General features: G+C 41.5%; 1 non-coding gene across 1 annotated transcript; it reads right to left on the bottom strand.

The window, feature by feature from the left end:
- Positions 1-1,436: 1,436 nt before the first annotated feature.
- On the bottom strand, positions 1,437-1,540 carry LOC118986008 (U6 spliceosomal RNA). The gene has a single exon (XR_005066251.1). It is a non-coding gene; the product is annotated as a U6 spliceosomal RNA (small nuclear RNA).
- Between the last annotated feature and the right edge of the window lie 4,266 nt (positions 1,541-5,806).

Here is a 5,806-nt window from a genome sequence, read left to right on the forward strand (position 1 = left end):
AAAAAATTATTTTATTGTTCAATTACAGTTGCCTGCATTCCACGCCCCCCCGCCCAAACTTCAGCCAAGCCCACCTCCCTCATGTGCTTCCACCGGCGCCATGGTTTTGTCCATGTGTCCTTTATAGTAGTTCCTGAAAACCCTTCTCCCTATGATCCCCTTCACCTCCCCTCTGGTTACTGTCAGATTGTCTTAATTTCAATGTCTCTGGTTATATTTTGCTTGCTTGTTTTTTGTTGTTCACTAGGTTCCTGTTAAAGATGAGAGATCATATGGTATGTGTCCCTCACCACCTGGCTTATTTCACTTAGCATAATGCTCTCCAGTTCCATCCAGGCTGTCGAAAAGGATAGGAGCTCCTTCTTTCTCTCTGCTGTGTAGTGTTCTATTGTGTAAATGTACCATAGTTTTTTGATCCACTCATTTATTGATGGACATTTAGTACTTGGTTATTGTAAATTGTGCTGCTATGAACAGTGGGGTGCATAGGGTCTTTGGATTGGTGTTTCAGGGTCCTTAGGGTATAATCCCAGCAGTGGAATTGCTGGGTCAAAAGGCAGTTCCATTTTTAGTTTTCTGAGGAAATTCCATCCTGTTTTCCACAGTGGCTGCATCAGTCTGCATTCCCACCAACAGTGCACTAGGGGTTTCTTTTCTTCACATCCTCTCCAACACTTGTTTGTTGAATTGTTTATGATGGCCATTCTGGCCAGTGTGAAGTAGTATTTCATTGTGGTTTTAATTTGCATCTCTCTGATGGCTAGTGATGCTAGCATCTTCTCATGTGTCTATGGGCCCTCTGTGTGTCCTCCTTGAAGAAGTGTCTGTTCAAGTCTTTTGCCCATTTTTTAATTGGGTTGTTTGTCTTCTGTAGTGGAGTCATGTGAGTTCTTTATATATGTTGGAGATTAAACCTTTGTCCAATGTGTCATTGACAGATATGTTTTCCCATATAGTTGGTTCTCTTTTCATTTTAATGCTGTTTTCTTTAGTCATGCAGAAGCTTTTTAATTTGGTGAGATCCCATTTGTTTCTTCTTTCCTTTATGTCCCTTGCTTTAGGGGACATCAGTGAAGATATTGCTGCATGGAATGTCTGAGATTGTTCTGCCAATGTTTTCCTCTAGTACTTTTCTGGTATCACGACATATTTAAGTCTTTTAACCACCTTGAATTTATTTTTGTGTATTGTGTAAGTTGGTGATTGAGTTTCATTTTTTGGATATAGGTGTCCATATCTTCCAACACCATTTGTTGAAGAGGCAATTTTTACTCCATTTTATACTTCTTCCCCCTTTGTCAAATATTAATTGACCATACAGACTTGGGTTTATTTCTGGGCTCTCTGTTCCATTCCATTGGTCTATGTGTCTGTTCTTATGTCAGTACCAGGTTGCTTTGATTACAGTTGCTTTGTAATACAGTTTGATATCAAGCAAAAATATGGAACGCTTCATGAATTTGCCTGTCATCTTTGTGCAGGAGCCATGCTTATCTCTGTATTGTTCTAATTTTAGTATATGTGCTGCTGAAGTGAGCACTGACTATTGTAGTCCTAAGCCACTAAAGTTTTTGAAGAATAGGTGTATGGAACAGGTAATATAGATACGTACAATTTTAAAAAAACAATGTTAGAGAGGTTTGATAAATGGAATAAGGCCCCAAAGGAGATAAGGGGAGATAGAATCAAGAGGAAGGACTGGTCCTGGAAGTGAGTAAGGACACTGCTTCTTTTGAGGCATGAGAAAAATGAGGAAAGGGCCCTGGCTGGTGTAGCTCAGTGGATTGAGCGCAGGCCTGTGAACCACACAATCGAGGTTCGATTCCCAGTCAGGGCACATGCCTGGGTTTGCAGGCCAGTTCCCAGCAGGGGACTCACGAGAAGCAACCATACATTGATATTTCTCTCCTTCTCTCCTCCCCTTCCCCTCTAAAGATAAATAAATTTTAAAAAAATGAGGAAAGGATGAGTAAAAATTAACGCCAGATATGGATGGGGAGGGAATTGGACCAGTTCGGGTTACACAGTGAGGTGCTCTGTTGAGAACGAGGGCTGAACAAAAGAGCTGAGAGCTAAAGAGGGAGAGAAAAACTTTTGATTGTGAATGAGAGAGGGATCATCCTGGGAGGAGTAAATAAATGGCCAAGGGCCTGGGTGAGTGTGGTAGTCATGCATGTGTAGTGCGGCCGACAGCTCTGTGATTTTTTACACCCACTTACTGAGGTTGGCTTCTGTCAGCAATCAAAACTTACTGTTTATGTGGGTAAACAGCCATCCCTATTTAGTTTAGGAGGTCTGGACTCCCGTTATATCAACAAGCAGACAAAAAGTAACCCAACTGAAATTTTGCGTGTTTCAGAGTCTTTCAGAGACCTGCCCGTTTTTATAAAAAAAAAAATCCACCGACCTGCTGCTTGCCCATTTGCAACACTGGAAATGATTTCCATTAGCACTTGCCAAATCATATACCTGAGATTACAGACAATGCTATTTATACTAAAGAAATTTAGTGCACATCTATTTTAGCTTCCTGTCCTATTTTCCTCATTCATCTGTTTGGGTTTCTGTCCCATATGTTGTCCTCCGCACTCCATCTTAAACTGCTGTCTAGTTACAGCCCAAAAAAGCCTCTGTTCCAAATGGGACTTTATTTCAGGAGGGGGCTGTACTTTGAATCTATTACTGTGAAGTTTAATTAGTCAATTCTTAAAAGTTCTCTGTGATGGCAAAAAGAAAAAAGTTAGTTTTTATTTTTCCCCCACCCAAGGATCTGCTTTTATTGATTTTAGACAGATCGAGGAAGGGGCAGAGAAATGTCTATGTGAGGGAGAAATATTGCTTGGTTGCCAACTGTATGCACACCTACCAGGAATCAAACCTGCAACCCAGGTAGGTACCAGGGATCGAACCTGCAACTTTTTGGTGTATGGGATGAAGCTCCCACCAGCTGAACCACCTAGCCAGGGCAGAAAAAAGTTACTTTCTATAGCCCTGAATAGAATAGAGTGACTCTTATTCATGTCTTCTTATATGGAAGGTAAACTACTGGAGGGGTTTGCAATGTGACTAACTTTGGAAAGCCCGAGTTAAACAATCCAATGACTCTGAGACATTAAGGAGAGTTTATAACATACTCGTATCACTACTGAAAGTCCCATTGCTTCCAACTCATTCCTTGCCTTGTCTTGACTTCCAGGGGCTCCTTGCTCCCTGACTTCTCATTTTCCTGATCCTCCAGTTTATGGTTGGCTTTGATGACTGGCTTTGAATCTTTGGTCCTCCTTATTTTTGTGTCGGGTCTTAATCACATTGTTTTTCTAAAGTCTGGTGCCCAGTCTGACTCTGCAACAGACTTCAGTCAATTGCCTGGAGTTGATACACCTCCCACCAACTAGGATGGGCTTCCACAATAAGGAAAGAACTTGCCAAGGTGCACTATCCATTGACTTGTGCCGTGCAATGCCTAGTGTTATGGCTGAACAGGGAGTGTACCCACTAGCAGCCAGGTGATTCTAAAAACTACTAATTACGTTTGTTTACCAGGAAGTTCCAGCAGGCCCTTTGAAACATGATAAGATGATGTGGATTGTCATGTCAAGGGTGATGAATCATGCCCCAGCTGCATTCAATGCAAAGATCTGAGTTAGAACTAGAATTCATTACTGGTTCTTTTAGTCCTTAGCTAGGAACTGATTTAGGGCCACTTTATGTTTATACCTATGTGCTGGAAGTTAACACCCATTAGGACAGGCATAGACTCACTACCAAGTTAAATGAATATTAGGCTGAAGAAAGTCAAGGTTATGTATCATGATATGTACCACAGACAAGTAAACTAAGCACTCCAATGGAAACAAGCACACTTTTGTTATTCCAAACTACATGCTAAGTAGATTAGGGAGGAAGAACAGAATCAAACAAATCTATGGCTTGGAAACTGAATTGGCATCCGCATACCTGGGAAATTCAAGCCAGACTTGCGATATGCTGCAAACCAAATTTCCTAAAGGCCTGGGGGACTTTGGCATGCAGTATCAAGCAGTTAAATTCTAGAGCTATCTCATTTGTGCCAGGTACTTACCATCACTAACATCAAACTTGCACCGCAGTTTTCCTGCTGAGAATGAACTTTTCTTGGCCTGAAAATGTGCAGAGGGTAAATGGCGAGAAGAGATCCAAATTGCTGGGTAGAAAACTAGAGAAAAACTTTCATAGGAAGAGGCTTGAACATAAAGAACTCCTCATAGACATCTGCAGAAAAAATTTCCAGGGAAGAAATAGCTGTTACCCAATTTGAAACAAGACTAAGCAAACTCATTTCATATGCAGCCTTCCAAAAAAGTGTTTAGGAAAAACTACATTCCAAAGATCGTAAAGTGAGGGGTGATGATCATACTTAGCGATGTAGGAACAGGTGATTCCTGTTACCTGGTATAAAAAGACAACTTTTAATACAATGCTTGTGGAGGACGCTCTTAAGTGCCACCTAGATGCTCACTCCAGGGCTGAGGTGTTCTCTCCTTCAGCTGCCTGGGACATAGGCTGCTGTCCGCTCATAGCTGATCTCCTACACTGCTGCTAGAGAAAGCAGACTTTCCCAAGGTCATGCCCTCTCCTGGGGCAGGCCACACCCAGGGTCTCTTGGTTATGGGTCCTGGCCCCTTATCTGGATTTGGGACAGCTCTGAAGGAACATCCAGTTCCATTTTTCCCCTGTAGGACTGTGGGAGGCCTTTGTTACATCTGCCTCACATTCCTTCTGGAACTGCCCTACTATCCATCTTTCCTTATTCTGTAGCAGGTGTTGTTCCTGAGAGCTCTCCTCAGTAAGCCTCTTGCAAGCAAATCTCTGTTTCAGAGTCTCTTTATCCAGGAACCCAAAACTAACACTGTGTTAATACCAGATGTGTGAGTATATCAACATGTGCTTGTTCCACCCTTACTTTCCCTGTTTCTTTTAGAGAAAAGTCCAACTTTGCCTGTTTCATTTCTTGCCCTCCAACTTCCTCTAAGCAGCCTACTGTTTTTGCAGAATCTTAATTAAAGGGGAAAGATGGTGGGGAGGATTAGAGTGCTGATGGGAAGAGGTACAGGAGAAGCTATGGCAAATAATGAAAGTATCAGATGGAAAGGGGTTTTTGAGAAACATCATTGTGCCCAACATGGCCTCTTCAAGCAATATAAACAGAGAATTTGAATTTTTGGGAAATCCCTTTTTGTGACTTGACTGCCATTCTACTACTAGGTTGGATTACATGGGTCCCAATGTGTAAGTTTTACATTTGAATATAGGCAACCTCATCTTTGGATGCCAATGATTATACCAGCAAAACCATTTATTTTAGGAGTGTTTTAGGGATGGCATATTGTTTTACTACAGTACAATCCATATTCTTTGAACTGTATGAATTTAAGTCAACAAAAATAGATTTATAGAGTCCAAGGCTTTGAGCAAAAATATTTGTGATCATGTAAAAATAATTAAACTATTATTTCAGCCTTTATTGTGAGAGACATCTCAACAAATGACCATTAAAACATTCTTCAAACACATCTACAACTATCAGCCACATCAATCTGGGAGCGCAGGACAGCCGATGATAATGGTAGAATGGTCTGTAGCAATGCGTGGGCAGGAAGGCAGAGACAGTCCTGAAGGAAGCATTGTGGCTATTCTGTAAGGTTCAGTGTTTATTCTGATGCCCAATGGCAAGAGCACATAAAAGAACTGATGAGGAATCTGGTGAGGCATGAGAACATGAAGAACTTCTGCAGATGTGACAAGCAGAGGTTTTTCTCCTGTTAGG

This window comes from Sturnira hondurensis, unplaced genomic scaffold (genome assembly GCF_014824575.4).
Source record: "Sturnira hondurensis isolate 20B ecotype Veracruz unplaced genomic scaffold, ASM1482457v3 Scaffold0004136, whole genome shotgun sequence".
In the NCBI taxonomy this organism is placed as follows: Eukaryota; Metazoa; Chordata; class Mammalia; order Chiroptera; family Phyllostomidae; genus Sturnira; species Sturnira hondurensis.